At 47.0% G+C, this 26,387-nt stretch overlaps 2 protein-coding genes across 7 annotated transcripts in view; one reads left to right on the forward strand and one right to left on the reverse strand.

The window, feature by feature from the left end:
* Positions 1-26,387, forward strand: part of Cdk8 (cyclin-dependent kinase 8) — a 349,166-nt gene that overhangs the window by 190,833 nt on the left and 131,946 nt on the right. The window lies entirely within an intron of this gene.
* Positions 1-26,387, reverse strand: part of LOC135918051 (uncharacterized) — a 468,520-nt gene that overhangs the window by 177,272 nt on the left and 264,861 nt on the right. The gene's annotated exons all lie outside the window — the stretch shown is intronic.

Raw genomic sequence — 26,387 nt, forward strand, 5'->3', positions numbered from 1 at the left:
AAATTATTACGTTTTATTGCAACTTGTTTTCATCAAGGTGGCAGCTTGTGTTTTTGGCATGGCTTCCTTCTCTTCCAAAGGTGACAGGTGGAAAGCAACATGTGAGAGGGGCGATTACTAGTTGAGTGAAGTGTGGGAAGGGGTGGTTGCAAAAAGCAAAGCACCAGAAGGAAGGGAATAGATAAGCATTGTGTATAAGTAGGGGTTGTACATAGAACTGTCACACATTTGAAACGCTGAAGATGCGATGGATAGCTCCTACATTTGGACATCTGTCGAGCGTCCCAACAGTGGCCAGTGTCGATACAATGTCGCCTACTGACCTCTCGCCGACAATACAGCAGATTGTAAGGGAAAAATTGCTTTGATGTCAGCTAATCTCTCATTGCCCCGGTGGCTTTCAGGACAGCTATGCAACAGAAACAGAACGCATGCGAACGCCGACCGCTCCGGCTCCATAGCAGCCGTCAGTTAATGCAGCAGATGTCGTCGATGGATACCAAGGAACAGTGTGATCTGGGTACTCATATCGACCACCCTTCAATTACGAACGCCGTTTTCGCTCATCATGTTTCTTTCAACGAATGTCGGTTGGCAACCATCCCCATGAAGAGCGATACTACCATTTAATTCCTTCTGAGAGGCCTGGTCACTCCGAGCTGCCGCAGGTATCTTGAGCCCTTCCAGTGTGCTACAGCTGTGGCGTCCCGGGTCACATCTCGCGCATTTGCCACTACTGCCATTCATACCAGCGAGAGCCCTTGCACGTCTTTCCAGCCTTTCGACTGGCCATTCTCTACGCCAATGCCAGCACGCACACCTCCCGGTTTACGCTACCCATCGCCAGCCTCTGATCGCAGCTTAATGCCGCCACAAGCTCCCCATGATCCACGATACCCATCGCCGTGGCGACGCGCCAGAAAACTAGTCGGTGCGGCCAGTGGGGGTAAGGCCGCAAAATACCATGCGCTATCGACAGATATACCCCTGTCAGTGCTTATGCTCAAGAACAAAGTTCACGTACTTAATGATGACGTACCTACCATGGCACTTGTGGATACAGGCGCGACAATATCTGTGATGAGTATCAATTTCAAGAGGCGTCTTGGACTGAAAGTGATGTTTTCTTTAAGGGGGGACATGGGCTGTTGAGATAACGTTGTTATTTCTTTATCAAATCTGAGAAAACTGCATATGCTTATTCAATGTTTCGTGTTTATTTTGAATATCTAATTGCATTTTGCATAGACATAGTAGTTGCTGAGATAATTAATAATTACCTTCTATTGTTTGTTGGGACAATTAAAATTTACCTGCTAGAGGGAAAGTTGCAAACAACACATACTTGGATACTAGAGTGCATAAGGATAGCAATGCTGCAAACAGATTCGAAATTGAACAATTTGTCATCTTACAGCCCACTGAAGTTCTGTGTTCACAGTATCAATAATAAGAGCAAATGTAAATGTAAATAAAAAAAATGTTGCTGAAAATAGAAAAAAATGCTCTCAGCATTGCATTCTTAATACATTTAACTTTGTGCTGCAAAAGAAATAATAGCTCTAGCTGTATTAGATCCAAAGATATTGATACAGCAAACAAGCAAAGTGACCAAAAACCATGTTTTGAGAAAAATGAGAAAAAAAAAAAACTTTGCTCAGTGCATTACTATTTACATATTTGCATTCAGAATTGGCTCCTAAGCCTCATAGTAATCTGCTGGCAGCACTTCAAGCTTAATACATATAGCTTCATATAAATACAAAAAAATTACAGGTGTATTAATGTTGCCACAAACAGGCGAGCGAAACGTTTGTGCGGAGAAAAACAGACAGCTTGGTTTATTCAGGAATATAATTAAGCATTTACAGTGTACCAGTTAACAGGCTAGTATGCCCCTACCACATGCCCCAGCATGTGTGCCCTAGTGTGAAACTTTTGTTATCGAAAAAAAAAAGTCTAATTTGCTGATTACCGGTGCTCCACATTTCGTGTGCAGCGAGATTGTTCACGAGGAATGGGTTGCATGTTTGTTCGACGCAGCACCACCGGAGATCGTGCACGAGATGAATATATTTCATTGGCAAAAAAAAGTATATATATTGCTACGGCATGAGCCGGGCGAGGAGAAGAGGAAGAAGAAGTGAGCTGGTGCAGCCTCAGGACGCCATCTTGACTTTACCATCCATCTCGTCCCTTGAATAAAGCCGGTTTAACATTAACCGTAACAGTTTTGTGGTGGAGGTGCGGGGTACTTCGACCAAGACGACGGAGCTGCTGCAGCAAGTGCCACGCCGGAGCCGACGCCTCGCTCGACTGCCTCCAACACCACTTGAGATCCCGATGTCCCACAGCAGCGACGAACAGCCTTCTCTGGCTGCTCCAGTGCGAACAAACGCCTCCTGGATGCATCAGATGGAGCCCCGCCCTTTCTCTGGAAGATTCGGCGAGGACGTGGAGGAATGGCTCACCCACTACAAGCGTGTGAGCAAGTACAACGGCTGGAACTCCACGACTCAGCTCGACAATGTGGTTCTGTTCCTCACAGACACGGCGCTAGTGTGGTTCGAGAACCATGAAGATACGTTCACAACGTGGGACAGCTTCGTTACTCACCTCACAGAGTGCTTTGGCGATTCCACCACGAAACGGAAGCGGGCGGAGCAGACATTGCTTCAGCGCGCTCAAGTCCCAGGTGAGACCTGTACTACGTACATAGAGGCGATCCTGAAGCTTTGCAAGACTGTCAATCCTCGAATGTCCGAAGAGGACAAGGTTGGACACCTTCTCAAAGGCATAGCCGAGGATGTGTACAATTATTTAATCGGCAAGGAGAGTCTCGCCTCGGTCGCCGACCTCATCAAGCATTGCCGCACATTTGAGGCCTTGAAGCTGCGCCGTATCACGCCAAAGTTTGGCAGGCTAGCCAATGTCACCACGGTGGCAAGCGTTGACGAAAACAACTACAGCTTTCAATTTGACCTTGCGGCAACTATAAGGCAAATTGTCCGTGAAGAACTTGAAAGACACACCAAAGGGGCGGATGTCGAACAGCTTGGTTGCACTTCCAACCAACCTCAAGAACATGCATCTGCTGTGTCAGCATTGTCTGCCACGCCAGGCGTTGCAGACTGTCGAGTTGATCAGCTGCGACAGCACCGACGTACCTTTCCCGACGACATGACGCACGATCAACGAACTCGTCGAGCTACCACCACGAATCGCAATTCGGAAGACCGCGTTTATTATTCGCAGCGTCCCAGGGTTGACTCCGAGGCATACAACGTCGGTCGCGCATCTCCTGTATGTTACAGCTGTGGCGCCTCAGGACACATTGCTCGTTTTTGTCGCCGGCGCCGACAGCCAACAACATATGGCCCACCACCAACTCGGCATAATTTTGAACGTGATAGTTACGACGACCGTTGGCCGATAGACCCTGCAAACACCACAGGCGCGCCACCTCGGAATACCTTCCGTCAGTATAGTAGAAGGAGTGGCTCGCCAGCTTCTGACCGCAGCCTGACGCCCCCAACCAGTCGCCAACGCCGTTCACCGTCACCACGGCGACGTGCTACGTCTCCACCACCGTCGGGAAACTAGCCGGCGCGGCCGATGGAGGTAAGGTCGCCGGACAGTCTGTGTATCTGCGAAATACTCCTCTGCCTATTATGATGGTGAAGAACAAAGTGCGTGTGTTAATTGATAGTATACCTGCAACGGCATTAGTGGACACTGGTGCTACCGTTTCCGTCATGAGTGTGACTTTCAAAGAGAGGCTGGGTAGGAAAGTTATGTTCCCGTGGAATGATGGTGTGACGTTTCGTGGTGTCAGCGGAGAGTGCCTAGTTCCCCTTGGTATTTGTGTTGCAAGTGTTTTATTCGGAGGAGAAGATCTTCAAACAGAATTTCTCGTACTGCCGCGATGCACTCACGATGTGATTCTCGGGATTGACTTTCTTCAGGATTGTGGTGCATCCGTTAACTGTGGCACAGGCGAAATTACTTTGAATAGCGCGCTTCTCGCCACCCTTGCCGACACATCCTTACCAGTGAAAAACTATTGTGTTGTTTCGAACGATTTGCTGCTACCGCCTTGGTCGCTGTCACGTATCCCTGTCAATTTCGCTGCTGCCGACCTTTCATCGTTTGACGCGCAAGTCCAGCCACTTACGTCGAGCTGCGCAAAGAAAGATGTACTTGTACCACGCTCTGTCGTGAGAGTAGTGAATGGCGCCTCCAATTTGTGGGCTTTCAATTGTTCTTGCGTCCCTGCCGTTCTCCCGCGTGATATGAAGCTTGCTGAATTTGACGAGATTACTTACAGCTCCATTACAGTGCTAAGCGAGGAGGAGCAGTCTCATGCTAGCGATCCCCAAAGAAGCATTTCTGAAGAGCAGATCCTACGAATGATCAACAAGGCACTGCCCTCACATGAGCGCCGCGCTCTCGCACAAGTTTTGTGGGCACATCTTTCTGTATTCGATTTCGCACAAGGCGACAAGCAGGCTTCACTCCCTCGTTCCCGTGCTCGCCACAGAATTGACACCGGATCTGCGCACCCCATTCGGCAAAAGCCTTACCGCGTTTCTTCAGCAGAGAGGACAGTTATTGCTGAACAGGTGAAAGACATGCTGCGGAAAAGGGTTGTCCAAGAGTCTTCTAGTCCGTGGGCAGCACCAGTAATCTTAGTAAAGAAGAAGGATGGATCGTGGCGGTTTTGCGTTGATTACCGGAAACTGAATGCGGTCACCAAAAAGGATGTGTATCCGCTTCCTAGAATTGATGATGTCATCGACTGTCTACATTCCGCTGCCTACTTTTCATCACTGGATTTGCGATCAGGGTATTGGCAGGTACCCATGCACCCAGACGATAAGGAGAAAACGGCCTTCGTGACACCAGACGGTCTTTATGAATTTAACGTTATGCCGTTCGGCCTTTGTAACGCGCCAGCAACATTCGAACGATTCATGGATACTATCCTCCGAGGACTTAAATGGGAAATTTGTTTGTGCTACCTCGATGATGTGGTGATTTTTGGCAGCACATTGAGTGAACATAACAGCCGTCTCAATCTTGTGCTGGATTGTGTCAAACAAGCCGGCTTGATCCTAAATGCCAAGAAATGTCGTTTTGGAGAAACCGAGACGTTAGTGCTTGGGCATCTGGTCGACAAAAACGGTGTGAGGCCAGATCCACGGAAGATTGAGGCAGTCAGCTCCTTCGAAGCACCGAAGTCAGTGCGGGAGTTGAGGAGTTTCTTGGGCCTGTGCTCGTATTTTCGGCGCTTCGTCCCAAGATTCGCCGACGTGGTGTACCCCCTAACATGTCTTCTCCAAAAAGCCGTCCCTTTCAACTGGACATCGGCTTGCGACGACGCGTTCCGTCAGCTAAAATTTCTACTAACATCAGGGCCCATATTGCGTCACTTCGATGCATCCGCACCTACGGAAGTGCACGCTGATGCCAGTGGCATCGGCATCGGTGCCGTACTTGTGCAACGTCATCAAGGAGCTGAACACGTTGTGGCTTATGCTAGTCGCTCTTTGACTAAGGCGGAACGCAATTACACTGTGACCGAGCAAGAATGCTTGGCAGCTGTTTTCGCTGCCCACAAATTTCGACCTTATATCTACGGACGCCCGTTCACTATCATTACTGACCACCACGCGTTGTGCTGGTTGGTGAATCTCCGTGACCCGAGTGGACGACTGGCACGTTGGGCTCTTCGACTGCAGGAGTACGACTTCGTTATTTCCTACAAGTCCGGGCGTCGCCACGCAGATGCGGACTGTCTCTCCCGCCTTCCTCTGACGACGACGAAGTGTGACGAAGACAATTTTGATGACTGTTTTGCTCCCATTTCTTCTACATTCCCAGACTCGATGACTTTCAAAGTAGAGCAGGAAAATGATATTGGTTTGGAACCTATATTTGTAGCCGCATCGCGTCCTGGAGCCACCGGTCGATTTTGTGTCCATGACGGCCTGCTTTACAAGACCAATTATTCGGTTAAAGGCGCACGCTTCCTTCTGGTGGTGCCGCAGAGTCTGCGAACGGACATACTGAGAGCCATGCACAACGATGTGACCTCTGGCCATCTAGGATTCATAAGAACTTTGAACCGGACACAGGAGCATTTTTACTGGCCCAGAATGCGGGACACGGTCAAGCACTACGTCGCCAGTTGCGAACAATGTCAACGCCACAAGCGCCCTACGACCGCTCCGCCAGGTCTTCTCCAACCTCTGCCGCCGCCTCGCCTGCCATTTGAACAAGTGGGTATCGATCTTCTGGGCCCATTTCCCCGATCATCTAATGACAACCGATGGGTGATCGTATGTGTCGACCATCTGACCCGTTACGCGGAAACGGCGGCCGTGCCATCTTCAACAGCTGCGTCCGTTGCAACGTTTTTGCTTCGATTCATTATTCTTCGACATGGTCCCCCCCGTGTGATCATTAGCGATCGCGGTCGTCAGTTCGTTGCGGACGCCGTAGAGGAACTGCTTCGTCTCTGCAGTTCGCAGTTCCGTCATTCAACGCCTTATCACCCTCAGACAAATGGGCTTGTCGAACGTACGAACAGAACTCTAACTAACATGCTGGCCATGTACGTATCTTCCGATCACAAGGACTGGGATGACGTACTCCCCTTCATCACCTATGCGTATAATACTGCAAAGCATGAGACGACCGATTACAGTCCTTTTTATCTCCTTTACGCCCGTTCACCGCTAAGCTGCATTGACACTATACTACTGTTTGACTTTCACAGCGAGTACTCTGTTGCCAAGACGCTTTGTCTTGCCGAAGAAGCCCGGCGTATCGCTCGTCTTCGTACTGTGGCATCCCAAGACCGATCAAAAGAGCGCTATGACAGCCGACACCAGTCTGTCTCGTACGCCAAAGGAGACTTTGTGTGGTTGTGGACTCCGCAACGTAAACGTGGCTTATGCGAAAAGTTTTTACCCCAGTACACGGGCCCATTCGTCATTGTTGATCGCTTGAGTGACTTGACGTACGTAGTGGCACGCTTGACGTCGACTGGTCGTCGGTCTAGCCGGACCCAGTTAGTACATGTTGCCCGTCTTAAGCGGTTTCACCCTACGCCTTCCGAGTGATTTGGACTTGCCCAGCGGGCTTCGTCTGGCAACCGGGGATTGCTACGGCATGAGCCGGGCGAGGAGAAGAGGAAGAAGAAGTGAGCTGGTGCAGCCTCAGGACGCCATCTTGACTTTACCATCCATCTCGTCCCTTGAATAAAGCCGGTTTAACATTAACCGTAACAATATGTAATTTAATGCTATTCGCGAATTAACTGTACTCCTAATTTTGCGCACAGCGAGAGAGTTCACGAGAAACGGAGTGCACGTTTGGCTGCCGCTCGCATGCGGCTAACTCTGCGCCGATGCGGCATCGCCGCGTATTGCACATGACACGACTATCTCTATGGGGAGACCGCAGTCATGTTCACCTTTGCCCACTGCCGCACCTCAACTTGCGTTTCAAACAAGACAGCAGAGCAATTATAGAATCGCGACTTAAGATAACGAACCGCATCTACCACGCATCCGAGCCAGCCGCGGCCTCAACAGCGTGAGGGAGAAAATCCGATTTTTGCTTGGTAGCTGGCATTGAAGTGAAGTATTGCCATTTTTTGTGCTTTTTTCACTTTCTCCAAATCATCTGGGTGCATTAGTAGTGCTGGAATGCCGCATGAACACCGGTCGCTGCCAAAAGCACTTTCATCTGCAAAGCCTATTCCGCAGTCACGGGGGGAGACTCTGGCGGGGCTCGGCACGGATAGCAAACTGTTGCCGGCATCTTCTAAAACTACTGCACACTTTCCAAAGTTTAAAACTCCTCTTGTTCTGTTCGCCGAATATATAGCTTGTGGCAAACTGAATTTGATATAGTTTCATGCCGAGTTTCACATGCCCGAGCAGACGACGGTGAAAATCCACCAATGGCATGGCGTTATTACGGTTACGTGCCCCCTTAAGCCGTGGTGCGACATTCCACGGTGTGAGTTGTGATGCGTTGTGTCCTGTGGGAGTCTGTTCTGTGGATGTGTCTTTGTGTGGTAAAGTGTTTCTCAGAGAACTTGCAGTTATTACACGATCCACACATGACATTATTTTGGGAATTTTTTTCAGGAGTGTGGGGCAACTGTTGACTGTAGAAGTGGGCCCCTTTCCGTCTACGGTAGTTTCCCAGCTGCGCTCTTGGAGAATTCATCACGTGATGAATGCTTCTTTGTCATCTCCGAGGACATGGTCGTTCCTGCATTTTTTCCTGTGTGCGTTCCAGTAACCTCTTCTAGTAACAACCTTGCCATGTTCGATGCCATGCTGGAACCAACTCAATTGACTTGTGTGCAAAAAAAAAATAAAAAACATTTTAGTTCCCCATTGCAGTCAAAGGAAGTGCAAGTGTGTGGACCATTAACAGTTCAATTGAGCCTGTAGTGTTGCCTCGTGGCATGAAACTCACTCTATTTAAACCTGAATTCTCTGCGACACTGGTTGCACTTGTTGCTGCTACAGGGGATAATGAACATTCTCAATGTTCAGAAGATTCACAACTTAGTCACTTAGTCAAAGTGAACGTCATACACTCCTGGGCGTTCTCTCCAAGTACACGAAAGTGTTCAACTTTTCGAAAAGCAGCAAAATTCCTGTAATTCCAGCGTCTCGAATACATCATCGGATCAACACCGCTTCAGCGCATCCGATACGGTAGAAATATTACAGAGTGGCACCATCAGAGCGCAGCTTCATCCATGAACAAGTGCAAGAGATGCTAGGAAAAGGAGCAATTCAAGAATCGGCAAGTCCCTGGGTCACTCCCATCATTCTTGTGAAGAAGAAAGATGGTACGGGGAGATGATGCGTTGATTACTGCTGACTGAATTCTGTTACCAAGAAAGACGTCTATCCGTTGCCGTGCATTGGTGATGCCATGAACTGTCTGCATTCTGCTTCCTACTTTTCTTCCGCGGATCTGAGAGCAGGTTATTGGCAAATACCGATGCACCCTGCTGACAAGAAAAAGACGGAATTCGTTACGACTGATGGGTTGTACGAATTCAACATCATGCCATTCGGATTGTGCAATGCGCCAGCGTCATTCAAAAGATTCATGGATACTCTACTGCGCGTTTTGAAATGGAAGAGTTGTATGTGCTACCTTGATGATTTCGTAATTTTTGGACGCACATTTCAGGTGCACAAAGCTCGTCTCGTTATTGTACTCGATTGCATCGAAAACGCTGGTCTCGAGCTGAATTCCGAAAAATGCCGTTTTGGCGAGCGCCAAACAAACTGTGGTGTTAGGACATCTTGTTGATAAAAATGGCATTAGACCTGACCTACAGTAGATGGCGGCCGTTGAATCATTGTAGGACTCTGCTCATATTTCCTGTGGTTTGTGCTTGGTTTCGCAGATGTCGCTCACCCGTTGACGAATCTTCTGTGTAAGAACACTCTGTTTCAGCAGACCCTGGAGTGTGAAGCTGCTTTTCGCCAGCTGAAGTTTTTGTTAACTTCACAGCCAATACTTTGGCACTTTGATCCTTCGTCACGAACAGATTCACACAGATGCAAGTGGCATCGGCATCGGTCCCATCCTCGTTCAGCACTCTAGGAACAAACATGTCGTCGCATACGCAAGCCATTCTTTAAGCAAGGCAGAACGGAACTACACTGTGACAGAACAAGAAGCAATAGTATTTGCCGTGCAGTGGTTTTGCTCGTACGTCTATGGTCGCTCGTTCATCATCGTTACAGATTAGCATCCTTCGTGCTGGCTGGTCAATGTTCGTGACCCATCCGCTTACCTCGCGCAATGCGCCCTGCATATACAGGAATACGTGTTCACTATTTTTTACAAGAGTGGCCGTCGACATGCTGACACGGATTACCTTTCTAGGATGCCACTACCTACGACGGATTGTGAAGCCGACAACTTTGATGACCTTATAGTTTCCCTTTTGCCTAACTTACCCAATGCCTTGACATTTGCCGCAGAGCAGCGCAAAGACTCAAGCTTGAATGCTCTTTTCTCTGTCACACAAGGGCCTATAACCTCAGGTTGATTTTGCGTTCGAGATGGTCTTTTTTACAAGAGGAACTTCTGAATGACGGGCGCCCGCTTTCTACTTGTGGTTCCGGAGTCTCTTTACCCATCTGTTCTGTGCGTTATGCACGATGACTCGACCTCAGGTCACTTAGGGACTGCGCGAACACTTAGTCGTACCAAAGAAAGATTCTACTGGCCTCAATTGACACCTATGTGGCCAGTTGTACACAGTGCCAGAGCCATAAGCGACCTACCTCAGCCACAGTTGGTCACCTGCAGCCAATAAAGCCCCGCAGTTCCCCTTTAGAAAAAGTCGACATAGACCTGATCGTACAGTTTCCGCATTCTTCAAGAGGCAACCGGTGGATGATTTTGTGTGCTGGCTACCTGACGCGATATTGTGAGACGGCACCTCTATTTTCCGCCACTGCAGCCCAGGTTTCCCAGTTTTCGCTACATTCAATCATACTCCAACACGGGCTGCCTCATGTGATAATAAGTGACCATGGTCGCCAATTTATTGCCGATATTGTGGAAGAATTACTGTGTTCATGTGCCTCCACGTTCTGACACTCAACAGCTTATCATCCACAAACTAATGGGCTCACCGGGCGCACAAACTGAACATTGATAAACATGCTATCAATGTACGTCGCTTCGGACCACAAGAACTGGAATGAAGTATTACCATTCGTGACATATGCTTTCAACTCTGCAAAACACGAAACGACAGGTTTCAGCCCTTTCTTCCTTCTTTACACGCACCCACCTCGTCATACGCTGGACACTATCTCTTCTTTTGTCATCCATGATGATTTGTCTATGGCGGAGACTTTCTGTCGTGCAGAAAAGGCTCGTCAACTTGCTCGCTTGCGTACATTGACCGCACAAGGCCACTCTAAAACACGCTACGACAGTCACCACCAACGTGTTACCTATGTTCCTGGTGACTTCGTGTGGCTGTGGACTCCAATACGCAGACGTGGCTTGAGCCAAAAGTTGCTTGCTGACTATGCGGGGCCGTTCGTTATCCTCGATCGTCAAAGTGAGGTGAACTACATGATTGCATGGCTGATTTTAATGGCCGCTGTTTACGCAAAACTGAGGTGACGCATGTTGCCCGCCTGAAGCCGTTCACATGCAGGAAGCAGGAGGGACTTGCCTGGAGGGCTTCGTCTGGGGGAGGAGGAATGTTACAAAGGGTCGCTGAAGAAAAAATATGCGGGAAGCATGAGTGGAGAAAGAGGAGGATGACGTTGCTCCTACGATTTCCATAATTGTTGTGGCTTGGTGATCATTAAGCAGCCCCTTAACCCTCTCCAGCGACCGTAGCTGGTAATATTGACATGCGTACTTGTTTATCTTTATTGGGTGACCACTTTTCACCGTCTAACAAATGTTATCGCTCAGCGTGGGACACGCCCGCCTGTATCGGAAGCTTCTCGAATGTTAACGACGGTTCTATGGGCTGTCTGTTGTCATCTAAGCTTGTGTAATGGGATTACTTGTGCGATGGGAATTGTGTAGAACTTTCTGGCGATTAATTTGGGCCCTTCAATGACTAATGTATGAAAGCCAACGCGTTTGACCGACATATCAGACTTTCGAAGATCGCTGACTCTGTTCGCCGCTATCGTTGTTCTTTCAGTGTAGCCTGTTCTTGAGGGCACACGTTCACCCAATAAAACACTAGTTTCATCATTCACAGTTTTGCTGCTTTGTTCACCGTCACTACTACGTGGCAATATGATTAGTTTTGCCAAAAAATAGAATAATGTTCTGGGTAGTTTTAAAATGTATTATAGGGAAAATGAAAAATAATAATAATAAAAGAAAATAAAGCTTGCATGGGTATTAAGCGATTTGGAGTTCAAAGGGAAAAAAAATCCTATATAAAAAGACCATACTTTTTTCTCCTAGTGGCATTTTTGTCCATGACAACTCTCGTTCAGATTATGCAACGCTAACCATAGAAGTTGATTTGACATAATGAAAGTTTCTGTTCATTTCACTTATTTATTTTATCCTCAAGGTAAAATAAGTTTATACATATCAAATGAGCAATACAGTATTCCAAAAATATTTAATGGGACGAAAATAAACATATTGGTGAGCTTACATGCAAATACACAGACAAATGAATTTAAAAATTACAGTACCAGATTTAAGAGGAGGAACTTCCTGGAGGCACTACACCAAAGCATCTCTGACATCAATATACACAACAGGCAGTGGTGGTCCAACTGCGCCATTTGCGCCATTCTGCTACAATTCCACTTGCCTGCTCCTGGCTGCACCCACGCGCACAGAAGTGCAGTATTTTTGTGTTTTTATGGCAATACAATGTTTTCAGTAGAGTTTGCAACTTCAGTCAACGACGGATTTTCTGGACGCCTGACTTTTCGGACATGCCTAATAATCGGACGCCTTCGCGGCACTGCCACGGTACGCCATAGTCAATGTATAAGAATGTCTGAAATTCCTGATCCAAAAAGTCTTCGCCGTCCCATTTTCCGGACCTTTTTCCATGAGCGTAGATCCAAAACGGTGTTAATCAAAGCCACCTCCGCCACCATTTTTATTATCTCGCCGTCTAGAACAGGCGCTCTCGCACGCAGATCCACTGGCCGCCACCCACTGCCGCGGCAACGCTACACTAGGCCACCGTAGCTAGGCCTATAGTTACTTCAACGCTCGCAACCAAGCTTCTTGCTGTTCGGGGCCGTATTTTTTATTATAGCAGTTCGTCGCTGTTAGCAATCGCGCCGGCTCCGTCTTTGTTATCCTCCCCAATGGCTTCGAAGCTCTGAAAGCACATTGCGTTTAAATAATGCCGGTTTCTGAAAGTCAGCTTCTGCTTAATGCAGTATTGTTGCTGTGAAGCGTACGCGAAGCATTATTGCGGTGAAGCTCACCAAAAGTGGAAGGGGCCATTATCACGGGACACAATGTGTATTCCTTAATTAGACATCCGTGCACTCGCTGTCCTGTCACAGTGCGAGCACCGATGAGCCTGATAAGTGTGCTGACAGCCCTTCAGAACTATTTCGAACGTGTTTGTGACGATTTCAGCCCTTGGGGGCAGTAAAAGGCATAGATTCGTTTTTTCGGACATTTTCGCGGCCCCTAGGGAGTACAAAAATCGGACGTTACGAATCAACTATACGAATAAATTTAACATTCAAATAATTCAGTTCGCGAGTCGATTATCTGTTACTTTGTTTTTGCATAATAAATGAAATATTCGGCTGAGGCTGATGCATTGCACGTAACTTAACCGGGGCACTCAGTTGGTTTCGGGACAGAAACATCCTGGACAGAAAGTTACGTGGCTGAACCACAATCTGATTATGAGGCATGCCTGTCTTGGTACAAGGGTCGTCCGGGTAAACTCTAATCGAAACAATTCCTATACCCGACGCCGACAAAGGGAACAGCGATGAAAGCCGCGCCTAATGTGCGAAGATATAGGGCCGATTAGCCACTGGAAGGCACGGATATCGTATCGTATATGTGTTCATGCACGCGGATTCATGCGTTTGCGCATGCAGTTCTAAACTTACTGTCAATCTGCAAACTATGCGCGATTGCAGTAGCTGCCGGCTTCGACAGTTGTCAAAAATACGTGTGCATGATCTCGGAACCGATCGCCGGTTAGCCACTCATACGAACATATTAGCGGCATGCTTTCCGTGATGGCTTGTGGAAAGCTTGCCGGTCAAATCGGCTATCAGCCAATTTTCTCCATGGCGCACTGCCTTGGCCTAGTTAGGTCTAGCCGGTAGTGCTTCGAATGGTTAGTCGGATATAGGTGAGAAAAATTACGGTTTTACGCCGAATCGACTGGTACCTACTCGCGGAGGCCACACGACCAACGGGAGGCAACAATCTGCCTCACAACGAAAGCGAGCGAGCGACATATGGTACAGAGGTACTCATCTTGGCACTGTTAATAGACGCATAGTCTTGTCGCGCTTCTAGCATTGTTTTTAGGCATACGAATACACATTTTGTCTAGTGTAGTAAAGTTAATCAAAGCACATAGGTCATTTGGAATGCACATAAGATATTTGCCATCACTTTTTGTCTTGTACATGCCTAACAGCATAAATCGTTCTAGCACATTTGTAATTTTATGCTGCCGTTAGCCTAGTGTCTTGCGTTAGTCTTCACTCGCTGATTGCACAGTAATAAGCTTTGCCAAATGGATACAGATTACTGTTGCACTACACCAAACACTCCAAAAAGACAAATTCTTGTGCTCCAAAACTGCTCGAAAATGCTGGTGTAGCTACACATAAACTACTCCAGAATTACATTTTTCCTGCTCCATAAGTTGCTCCAAATTCTATACTGGCTGGACCACCACTGAACGAGGATATGTTAGTCCTTTCTTTGCTGATTCAAGAGGGAAATGAATGTGGTATAGTGTGGACGATGATTGAGACTAGAGGAGGTGAAAGGGTGAATCATTGAGGAATAAAGTGTAGGGTTAGGGTGATACATTTTCGGTGCAAAGACCACCACTGCAAGTGCCAGTGGTGCCATCGTTCTATCACCTGACATCGCTATGACTCGGGTGAGAGAAAGGGCCATTTTAATTCCTGCGATTTATAAAGCTTATTTCAATTTCGTTCTCCGTAAACATTGCGCCTTGTCGACTAATAGTACTGACTACCGCATTAGGAGAGACAAAGAAGTTGTTCGGGGCCTGCAAGATGCTCTTTAATGTGCTCGTTGGATATATCCAACCAAGGCCATGTATTGCTCAGAGTGTTAATTTAGAGTGCGGTGACAAGAGCGGGTCTGTGCAAAAGTAAACTGGTCAGAGCTTTCCTCGCCATCCTAAACAGATTAAAGATCTCTCTTCACAAAGCTTCCTGTTGGGCAAGTTGATGCTTAGATCTCATGCTTAGCTGGCACTAGAAAGCAGACAAGGCATTGCCGACATCGTACCGAGCACAAGTGAAAGTAGGCACAATGAGGAAAGCAACGATGGTCCTTTGCCCACATCCTCCGAAGTGATTGGTGCGCTCGCACTAGTCCGGTGCTTCTGGGCAAGTGTGGAAGGTTGCGACCTCAGCTGCTCCGACTCCTTAGACAATGTGGGGAAGTGCGTGCATCGCAGGCAGAGAAATTGCCCAAGCAGAAGAAAATGCAGGACTGTTTCATGCAAAACTAAGCTAGTTTCATTAATAAAGTGATTTTATAAATGGTATGTGCTTTTATGACATCAAGTTTAGCAGGTTTATATCGAATTATGCTCTATATCCAACTGATCGGCTTTTTTTTGCGAGTTCGATATAGCTGGTTTCAATTGTATTTGACATTTTTTCACATGCAGCACAAATAAAGGCAGCCTTGACTAATGTATGATACTAACAGGAGATAAAATTACACTATTCTTACAGTACGATGGTAAAATATGGCCATCCCCCACCTCACTTTGGGATTTTGAGGGGTTTTGTTTTCGTTTCTTATCTTTGGGTGCCCGCTATGCTAAAAACAAAAAAATTACAGTGAGTTTCATCTCTGTAATCATGCACTGGGGCACATGCGAATGAGACACAACTACGGAGCACGTTATGCTTCTTATGCAGGAAATAATAAAGGGTGTTGATTCTGATCGCCTTGCATTGTAAGAGCTATAAGCTTAGCAAAGCCACTAGAGAAATTTAGCCGCCAGCAATATTTCTAGTAAGTTAAAATGGTGGTCCCATTCCTGCAGCATGTGCTCCACATTTTAGCCCTTGTTGGCAGACACAGTGTGCTTTTTGGTCTCATTGGACGGATCTGAACTATATTGAATTTGAAAGTTTACTTTCTGTGATTTCCAGTGACACCTTGTATTATCGCCTAGCCTGAAGTGTTACCTGATGGCAGTCAAAACAGTGTGAGCAAAAAACGGCATTTTTGCTGTACTAGCCTCTGTTGTACTGCATTTCTGGCAAAACTGACATATGAAATTGAAGTTTGCTGTGCCTTTAAATTAAATGTTATACAGGGTTTCTATGAAGACATATTGCGTGTAAATCAATTGTAATTTATATAGGCTATAATAAAAATGGGCAAAACAATAAAAGTTTTGATTTAATATCTATTGTGCTTTTCAACTCAGAAGAACCGTGTTTAGTGGTTTTCTAGGCAACAGTGCTTTTATCATCTGTGTGAAGTTGTTTTGTGTTGTGATAAACAGTTCATGAGTTATTATTACTTCAAATTGGCAATTTGTGGTTATAATTGATCACGCATTACCAAAGAAGGGGCAATACTATTCAAGCTGGAACTCCTAAATTTTGAATAATGAAGCCGCAAGCCCTTCTCTCCGATTCTGTGAAGAGAAGCTTGTTGTATGTTAATTAAAAAATCTGCAAGGGAGCAGTGAATTTAGCAAATTTTTCTGCTGGCCAGGTCCGTGCAAATTGACATTCTTTTTCATGTACACACTAATTTACAACTAGTGTTGCCCTTTTGTAGAGCCATACAGTGTCCTGTCCTTACTAGCACTCACGATTTTTGCTAATCAGTGCTTGAAACAAAAGATTTCCCATAAATAATAAATCTCGGGGGTTTTTGCTGTTGGCATCATCTGTGCGAAAATATGTCAACTGTTCCATGTCAGTTCGAACATTTGTGAAATGTGGTGCCATTCAGCATTACAAAGGGGGCAAAACGCGGATGGATTCTTTCTCCAGGTTTGAGTGTTTCGCTCAGTCTAGTTGCCGTGCCTACCCCACATTTCTTCAAGCACACATGTCTGCAACCAGGCCTCCAGTGTAGTGCTAAAGCAACTCACTCAATTGTGGCTGCTAGGAGAAAAAAGAACAAATGAAACAGAGAAAGCAAGTGCTATGCATGATACATCATGACTGCATGCCAGCTAGACAGCAGGTTAGGTTTGCCATTGTGCTGTTGTGCCCAGGAAAATTGCCGATAAAATAAGATTCCTTGTTCACTTTTGTTCACAGGAGACTGTGGAAGTGTTCTTGAAGTACATGCAGAACTTGCTGTTGCTCTCTTCTATTTGCGAGGCTCGTATAATGATATACGATGCTTTCCCCACACGATGAGGCGCCACGTGTAAGCAGAGTACTGCGCTTGCCCTATTCTACGCGCCACCGATTGAATGATAGGATTAGCAGCAAACAATGAGTGAGCCTTTATTTCCCAGACTGCAGTGAAAAGCATGGTTGGCTGTGTTACCTATAGCATTCCAAGCTATGTGCAACAAACCGAATGTCATGTATTCCGACGCCCAGTGAAGTTTTGAAACACAAGATTTCCAGTGGGTGGTCTTCTCGTACAAAGATATATCATATTTACCCGCGTAATCATTGCACTTGCTTAATGCTCGAACACCCACATTACCCACTTTCTTTTTCGAGTAATCATCGTACCAAATTAGTGCAGTGAGTGCTGTCTGCTTCTTGCGATGCATGGAAGTCGATCGAGTAGAGTTTTAACGCCATTTCTTGTGATGCATTGTTTGCGCAACAGTTCACACGTGCTCGAAATTCTCAGAATTCAGGAGAAAAAATGAAAAAGAAAGAAAAAGCGCGGACAGCGCGATAAAGGCAGACATGTGCACAATTTATGCTATATCAACTGATGACTGCTAGAAAGAAGTATTTTAGCAGATAATCTGTTTATGCAGTTCCTGCTTGTGTAGAGCCTGTGATCTTATTCCAAAGGCCAGTGTGAAGACTTGGCATTGGATGCCTATGTCATGGGGAAGTAGAGAAACTGTCCTTCGCGAAAGCAAGGAAAACGTCTGACGGCTCTGCGCAAGGCTATGCACGAGTGCGATGGCCATTGTAACCGTAACGGTTGAGCGATGTGTGCTGACAGTGGTGAGCACATGTACATTTCTTAAAGTGAACATTCTGCACTACCACTTCTTTTGCCATTTCACTGTACGGCAACTCTGAAACCCCCGTGATACCGTGCACTTGGGCTGAGCGGGCTCTGCTGGCGGGTGTGCCGATGCAGCAAAGCACATACGCCGGAAGTGTGTGTGATTTCTATCCCAATAAAACAGCCCAACCACCTGCACTACACTGTCTATTTTGTAGGGGTGCACAAATAGTAACTTTTGACTCCGAATCGAATACTACCAAAGACAAATCTATTTGATTCAACAAACGAATCCAATAGGACATTAATATATACGCTATTCAATTTTCACACACTACTACTTGGATTTCATTTCTGGAAATCTTATCTTCTCAGTACATCTGCAACCTTTAAATTTATAGCTGCTGTCCCATGATAGAGTTCTATGACTGCAGTATAGCTGGGTGAAGAACCAAATAAGTGGGCATCAGCAATTGACAGATTGCAAGTGTTGAAACAAACCCATATAATAAACATTCTTCATGTACACGCATACACACATTCATCATGCCATTGAGTGACACTTATCAGTTCAACTGTAATGCCTTTTTTTTTACTTTTTATCTGCAGAGAATACAGTGACACGCAAACAGTATTCATTGGGTTGCATTCCTTCCTTCATTTGTTCGCTTGTCGAATTCTTCATGAATCTGACAGGTAAGTTGCTTAGGCCGTGGGTGCACATGAAATGTGGATGATTTCTGTTAATATTGACACGTGTACTTGTTTATCTCCTAATAAAAGTTAGTTTCATCATTCACAGTATTGCTGCTGTGTTCTTTACCATTGCTACTATGTGACAATATCATAATTGCGAGACACATATTTGTGCTAAGTGGTACACAAGTAGGTGCTCCATGTCTGGGAGTGTCTATGCTTCGTCTGTGGGCAGTACAGACCATAAATCTCAACTATTTGTGACGTCTGTATTCTCGCGCCTGAGTACTGATGACTATCATTCCAAGGGCTTTGTCCGCAAGCTTCGACGTGCCAACGATTGCCAAAAACCACTCGGCCAGCTCGTGAGACAACAGGAAATGCGACGACTTTCGAAATGAAGAGGAGGCAAGATCTCATGCCCACGAGAAGGGAAGCATGCCCTATACAGAGAGTACCCCTATACAGAGAGAGTCCCCGCAGGGGCGTCTGCATCAGCAGGCGTTTGGTGTGTTGCGACACCACGTACCCGAGCACACGAGGGTTGGACCCTCCCGCGTTTAACCATGCGTGGCTTAGCCGTGTCCGGGGAAAAGGGGATCCTGGGGGTTGAGCCGATGCTGGGTGTTCGGACCTTTAAGGCCCCCCGGCGGAGGCAACACACCCCTTTGGCCTCGGCTTCACGTAGACGGCACCCCCGGACTGACCCACCCGGGGGAAATCCTAGTTTCCTTTTCCTGTCTCTCTCTCCCTCCAGCCTTCGTCTTTCTCTTACTTTTTCATCTTTCCTGTCTTCTCCTAGCTTCCGCTTACTTCCAATTTTTCCAGGCAGCAAGGGTTAACCTTGTGTGAATAACGAACCTAGGTTATTTCATATTTGGTTATAGTGGTAATGTACAGCTGGCGTTTGCAGGCTGTGTTTCACAGGCCTGCAGCGTCCCCTTGTAGGACTCCACGGTGGGTGGCTGGCGTTACTGCCGAAATTACAATCTCATATGGCTACCTCCTTCCCCCCCCCCCCCCCCCCACCTGATCGCTCTCTGAAGAGGGGGCGCACCGATGATGTTTTAGAATTTTTCGCCCGTCAAAAAGAAACTTTTCCATGCTTCCACGTAGTCCACTCCGAAACACCAAACAAACCCGTAAGAGCAATCTCACCATTTCTTGTATCCAAGTCTCTGACCCAAGTTCTTGGTACAGGTTACAAAGCATCCAGAATGGCAAGTGGTGATCTCCTCTTGGAGCTCCGCAACCTGAAGCAATATGAAAACCTACCCAAGCTAGTATCATTTGGCGACGCCAAAGTGACAGTAACTCCGCATCGAACTATGAATACCACCCGTGGTGTAGTCTCCGATGATGATCTCTTGGAGCTGACTGAGGCTGAGCTCTTGGAGGGCTTCAGTGAGCAGAACGACATCAACATTAAGCGAATTAAGATGAGGCGTGACAACAAGGAAATACAGACCAAACATCTGATACTTACGTTTAACACAAGTGTCCTGCCCGAGTCCATCGAGGCCGGCTATATCAAGCTCCGTGTTCGGCCATACATCCCGAATCCCCTGCGTTGCTTCAAATGCCAGCGTTTTGGTCACAGCTCACAGAGCTGCCGAGGCCGCCAAACCTGCGCTAAATGCAGTGCTAATGAGCACACTTCTGAATCTTGTGAAAACTCTCTCCACTGCGTAAACTGTGAAGGCGAGCACGCTGCATACTCGCGGTCGTGCCCATCTTGGAAGAAAGAAAAGGAAATAGTTACGATTAAAGTAAAAGAAAACATAAGTTTCAAAGAAGCACGCAGGCGGGTATCTTTCCTGCCAAAGCACACCTTTGCCGAAGTGGCGTGTCAGGGGGCAGTGCCACAACGGCCTCCGGCGGCTGTCCGACACACACGCAGTGAGGCGGCAGTGACGCCATCCGCCCCCTCGGCGACTTCAGCTACCGCTGCTACGCCAACACAGCAGGCGGGGCCAACGACCCCGAAGGTGGGCGCAGCCGAGGCTACCCCCACCTCCCCGACCCCATCCAGCGCTGGCAACAGCCGGCGCAGCCAGATCCCTCAGGGAACCCCATCGACCTCCGGGCTGGTGGGCGAGGGGGTCTTGCCCTCCAAGGCGGTACTCTCTCTGAAAACTTCTCGCTCGCAAGAGCACGTGTCCGGCGCCTCACAAGAGGCAATGGACACTACACCTGTCCTCACGGCGCGCCAAGCGCCTAAGGAGCGGCGAGGCTCCCTCGAGCGCTCCAGAAAGGGCAAAACCCTGATTACAGGGCCTCGAAAGAGCTCTGTAATCTAAGGCATAACATCCGTTTCCTTACACACAGCACCTATTCACTTCCAATATGGATACACAAATAATTCAATGGAACATCAGAGGTCTTCTTAGAAACCTAGATGATATGCAGGAACTCATTCAAAAACACAATCCAAAAGTGCTGTGTTTACAGGAAACACACCTAAAATCCAAACATACAAACTTTCTCCGACAGTACATAACTTATCGCAAAGATCGCGATGATGCTGTCGCATCATCGGGCGGTGTCGCCATTGTTATCCATAAGAGCATTGCGTGTCAACGTTTACAGCTACAAACGCCTCTCGAAGCAGTGGCGGTTCGAGCTGTTCTCCTAAACAAACTCATCACCATTAGCTCTCTTTACGTACCCCCACATTACAAATTAACGAAACATGAATTTCAATCCTATGTAGATCAATTGCCAGAACCTTATATTGTTCTTGGCGATTTCAATGCGCATAGCACCTTGTGGGGAGACTCTCGCATTGATGCGCGAGGTCGTCTCGTTGAACAGTTCCTTTTTTCTTCTGGAGCGTGCCTTCTCAACAAGAAAGAACCCACATATTGCTCTCTTGCAAACCGATCCTTTTCGTCAATAGATCTTAGTATAGTCTCCCCGTCTGTGCTGCCTGAACTTGAATGGGAAGTTACCGACAACCCTTACGGTAGCGACCACTTCCCTATACTGCTAAGATCATATAAAGAAAACGAATATCCACCATACGCTCCTAGGTGGAAGATTGAGACAGCTGATTGGGAGAAATTTCGATCTCTAACTAGTATCTCATGGGCTGAGCTGTCTTCGTTAGGAATTGACGCTGCAGTCGAGTTTTTTACAGCATTCATAATAGATGTCGCATTTATATGCATATCAGAAGTAAAAGGCTTGGCCTGCAAACGGCGTGTCCCATGGTGGAACGACGATTGTAGGATCGCTCGTAAAAAACAGAACAGGGCGTGGGGGTTGCTACGCGCTTCTCCCACTGCAGAGAATTTAATCAACTTTAAAAAAGTAAAATCCGAAGGCAGGCGAACCCGCCGACAGGCCAGACGAGAAAGTTGGCACAAGTTTTTATCAAGTATTAACTCGTTTAGGGATGAGGCCAAAGCCTGGAACAGAGTAAATAGGATTAGAGGGCGGCAAACACATTCACTGCCCCTAGTAAACACACATGGAGATACACTGCAAGATCAGGCCAACTCACTCGGAGAGCACTTTGAGAGTGTATCAAGCTCAAATCATTATTCGCAATCCTTCCTAAAATATAAACAAATAGAAGAATGCAAGCCACTCACCAATAAATGCCGACAGAATGAACCGTACAATTGCCCTTTTAGTGCTGCCGAGTTGAAAGCTGCCTTGAGTGCATGCAAGAGTTCAGCACCCGGATCTGATAGAATCTTGTATGAAATGCTCAAAAACTTACACAATGACACGCAACTTACACTACTCACACTTTTCAACACCATCTGGGATGCAGGGTACCTTCCAACCGCGTGGAAGGAAGCCATTGTAGTCCCTGTTTTGAAACAAGGCAAAGACCCTTCCTCGGTGGGAAGTTACCGCCCGATAGCCCTCACAAGCTGCATTTGTAAGGTGTTCGAAAAAATGATAAATCGGCGACTCATTCATTTCCTTGAACAGAGCAAAATGCTTGATCCTTATCAGTGTTGCTTCCGAGAAGGGCGCTCCACAACCGATCATCTCGTGCGTGTTGAAGGGAATATCCGGGACGCATTTATACTTAAACAGTTCTTCCTATCGATATTTCTCGATATGGAAAAGGCGTACGACACAACGTGGCGTTACGGAATCTTAAGAGACCTGTCAGAAATGGGCATCCACGGTAATATGTTTAATATAATAAAAAGCTATCTGTCAAATCGTACCTTCCGGGTAAAAGTCGGCAATGCACTCTCACGTCCTTTTACGCAAGAAACGGGTGTACCCCAAGGAGGCGTGCTCAGCTGCACGCTCTTTATCGTGAAGATGAACACGCTTCGTGCTTCACTACCACCCGGCATCTTTTACTCTGTCTACGTGGACGACATTCAAATAGCTTTCAAATCCTGTAACCTCGCAGTCTGCGAGAGACAGGTACAGCATGGTTTGAACAAGGTGTCAGGGTGGGCAGAGAAAAATGGATTCAAAATCAATCCTCACAAGAGTTCTTGTGTTTTGTTTACAAGGAAGAGAGGCCTGGTTCCAGATCCCTGCTTAGAAGTGTGTGGAGAACAGATACCTGTAAACAAAGAACACAAATTTCTAGGTGTCATACTTGACTACAGACTCATGTTGAATTCCAATGGCGGAGTCGGAGCAAGTTTTTCTGCTCGTTTCGGAGCAAGTTTGTTCCAATGACGGAGTGAGAGCGGGAGTAAGGTGTTCCAATGAGAGAGTTGGAGTGGATTCAGAGCGGGAGTCATTCCGTGGAGCAGAAAAAGATGATCCGCCAAAATCGGCGGAGTGGACCGGAACTCTGCGCGACGTATTTCCTTTATCACGTTTGTCTGCTGGGAGGCGCCACCGGTCACGACTCGCGAGGAAGCAAAAGCTGCTGCACGCTTGGCGAGATATCCATTCCGCACTTTAAAAAAAACGACAGGTGAACGGCGCTGAAGAGACAAGTGACCGGTGCGGCCGGTGCGGCGGTGGTGGGAGCAAACAGCGGAAGGAAGTGACAGCACGCAAGGTATCCTGGGTAATTCGGCGATACAAGTTCCGTTTCCGCCTTGCTCCGGCGGCGCAGGTTGTGTTCCACTCGCGGATTTGGAGGCGTTGCTCTGCGCCAGAGTCGCGTGCTCGCTCGCGGAGTCCGTCGGCTGCTCCGACTCCGCCATTGGAATTCAACATCACTTTCGTCCCCCACATTAAACATATTAAAGAAAAATGTCTCAAAACAATGAACATAATGAAACTTCTATCCCAGCCTACATGGGGTAGTGACAGGAAGTGTTTATTGAAACTTTATAAAAGCCTCATTCGATCACGGTTAGACTATGGTGCTGTGATTTATCACTCTGCCGCCCCGAGCGCACTAAAGATGCTAGACCCAGTCCACCATCTAGGAATCCGACTGGCCACAGGCGCTTTCAGAACAAGTCCCATACAAAGTTTATATGCAGAATCAAATGAGTGGTCACTTCATCTTCAGAGAACATACATCAGCCAAACATATTTTCTGAAAGTCCACTCAAATCCTCAACATCCCTGTTTTAATACCATTAATGACATGACATATGCTACACTCTTTCGCAATCGTCCTTCCGTAAGACAGCCTTTCTCGCTGCGTGTGAGGGAGCTTAGTGAAGAAATGCACGTTCCTCTCCTCGAGCTTCGCCTAATGCATCCAGCCAAGCTGCTACCTCCTTGGGAGTGGCAGCTCATACAATGGGATATATCTTTCATGCAAGTTACAAAACACGCTTCAGACATTGAAATCCAAATGCATTTCCGGGAACTCCAGCACACACACTCCTGCACGGAGTTCTACACAGACGCATCGAAGTCACACGACGGGGTGTCCTATGCAGCCGTCGGTCCATCCTTCTCGGAATCCGACGTACTGCATCCGGAAACTAGTATTTTCACGGCTGAGGCCTACGCACTATTGTCGTCTGTGAAGCATATCAGTAAATCAAAACTCCAGAAAGCAGTCATATATACGGATTCCCTTAGTGTTGTGAAGGCCGTAATGGCATTCTCTAACCACAAAAATCCTGTTATAATTGAACTCTATTCTGTCTTATGTAAAGCATATGTATCTAACCAGCATGTGATTATATGCTGGGTGCCAGGTCATAGGGCCATCGAAGGTAATGTTCTGGCGGACCAGATGGCCACGTCAGTTGCATGGCATTCTGCTAATCCCGCCGCTGCAGTTCCTGTCACAGATCTGAAGCCCTTCTTACGGAGGAAACTACGGAACCACTGGCAACGCCTATGGGATGCGGAAACAAATAAGCTCCACGTGATAAAGCCACAGTTAGGATTCTGGCCCTCTGTAACATAATCACGCCGAACAGATGTCCTATTCTGTCGTCTCAGGATAGGACACACATTTGGCACGCATAACTATTTACTCACTGAAAATGATCCTCCAACCTGCGGTAGATGCGGGGAGAGGCTGACCGTCCTCCACGTCCTCCTGGAGTGTCGGGAAGCCGAATATGAAAGAAAGAAACATTTTCTCTTAGCATACCGGCAGCGCATCCCCCTTCATCCTGTTATGTTACTTGGCCCAGAACCTTTATTTGACACCAACGCAGTACTAAGTTTTCTGAAAGATGTTGTCTTGCATGTATTTAGCCCCACATGTTCGTAGCGGGTCCTCTCCTCAGAGGATGCCGCTGCGATAGCTCTTTAGTATAGCACATGCCTCTAGGCCCTTGTGTTTCAAGGGCTCTGGCGAGGCAGCAGTGCTCCAAGTAATTTTACCATCCTATATATTTTTATTTTGCATCATTCTTCTGCGATGGATTTTAATGTTCATAGTATTCGTCATTAGTCATTGCCATAATTTTATAGTACATAGATTTTACGCACTTTACAGCGACTATTTTTAGGCCATCTTACAGCCAAGTCACATCTTCCATAAAACATCGTCAACACTACCACTTGTCATGGCGCTCTTTGGCCAAACCTGGCCCTTGCGCCACAAAACACCACACATCATCATCATCATCCTATACAGAGAGTATAGGGGTGCTTTCCGGCTGCGTTCATTTTGTGTGGATAGCGACAGCTCGTCATGCTTCAGCTTTTGATGCATTTTTGGGGATGAACTGTTGTTAGTGTGGGGAAAGGAGACATCCCTCGCCACTGTTACTGTAACTGTATCGCACAAGATGAACATTTGAACTATTCCATGGCAGGCGGAGCTATCATCAGTCGGAGTTCCTGGAGCGGGCCTTCCTCCCAGGTACAAGCTCAGATGAATGCTGCTTAGCTTCGGCAATTGCAGGAAGTGTCACTTTTGCACCAAAACATGGCCAATGGCCTAGAAATATTTGTTCACCACCCTAATTCCCATTCATGTTCATGCAATCGAAAACAGTGCCGAAATAAAAAAAAAAGAAGAAGGAGAAAAACACGCTGCCTCTTACATAAACCACATCTGTTTGTGGTTGCATGATGCACGTGGTCTGGAGTAGCTTACGAAAGCTCTGCGACTTCCTCAAGCAGCCGGGCTTCGCCGCCCCGCTGTTCCACGCGACCTAACAGTGCTGAAGACAAACTTTCTCGAGGAATGCACTCCACAATGAACGGTCCTTTTTTTTTTTACGTGGACGCTCTGTTGTAAATATTTAGTTTTTTTTTTTTCTCTGCTAACCTTTACCCCTCCTTCCAGTGCTGTTCAAGTGTCAGCAGACTGCACTACACAGTTACTACAGTCACTATCAGTTTCCTTCCCTTTCCTTTATTTATCTATCTATCTGTTTATAGGCACA

This window comes from Dermacentor albipictus, chromosome 5, assembly GCF_038994185.2.
Source record: "Dermacentor albipictus isolate Rhodes 1998 colony chromosome 5, USDA_Dalb.pri_finalv2, whole genome shotgun sequence".
Lineage (NCBI taxonomy): Eukaryota > Metazoa > Arthropoda > Arachnida > Ixodida > Ixodidae > Dermacentor > Dermacentor albipictus.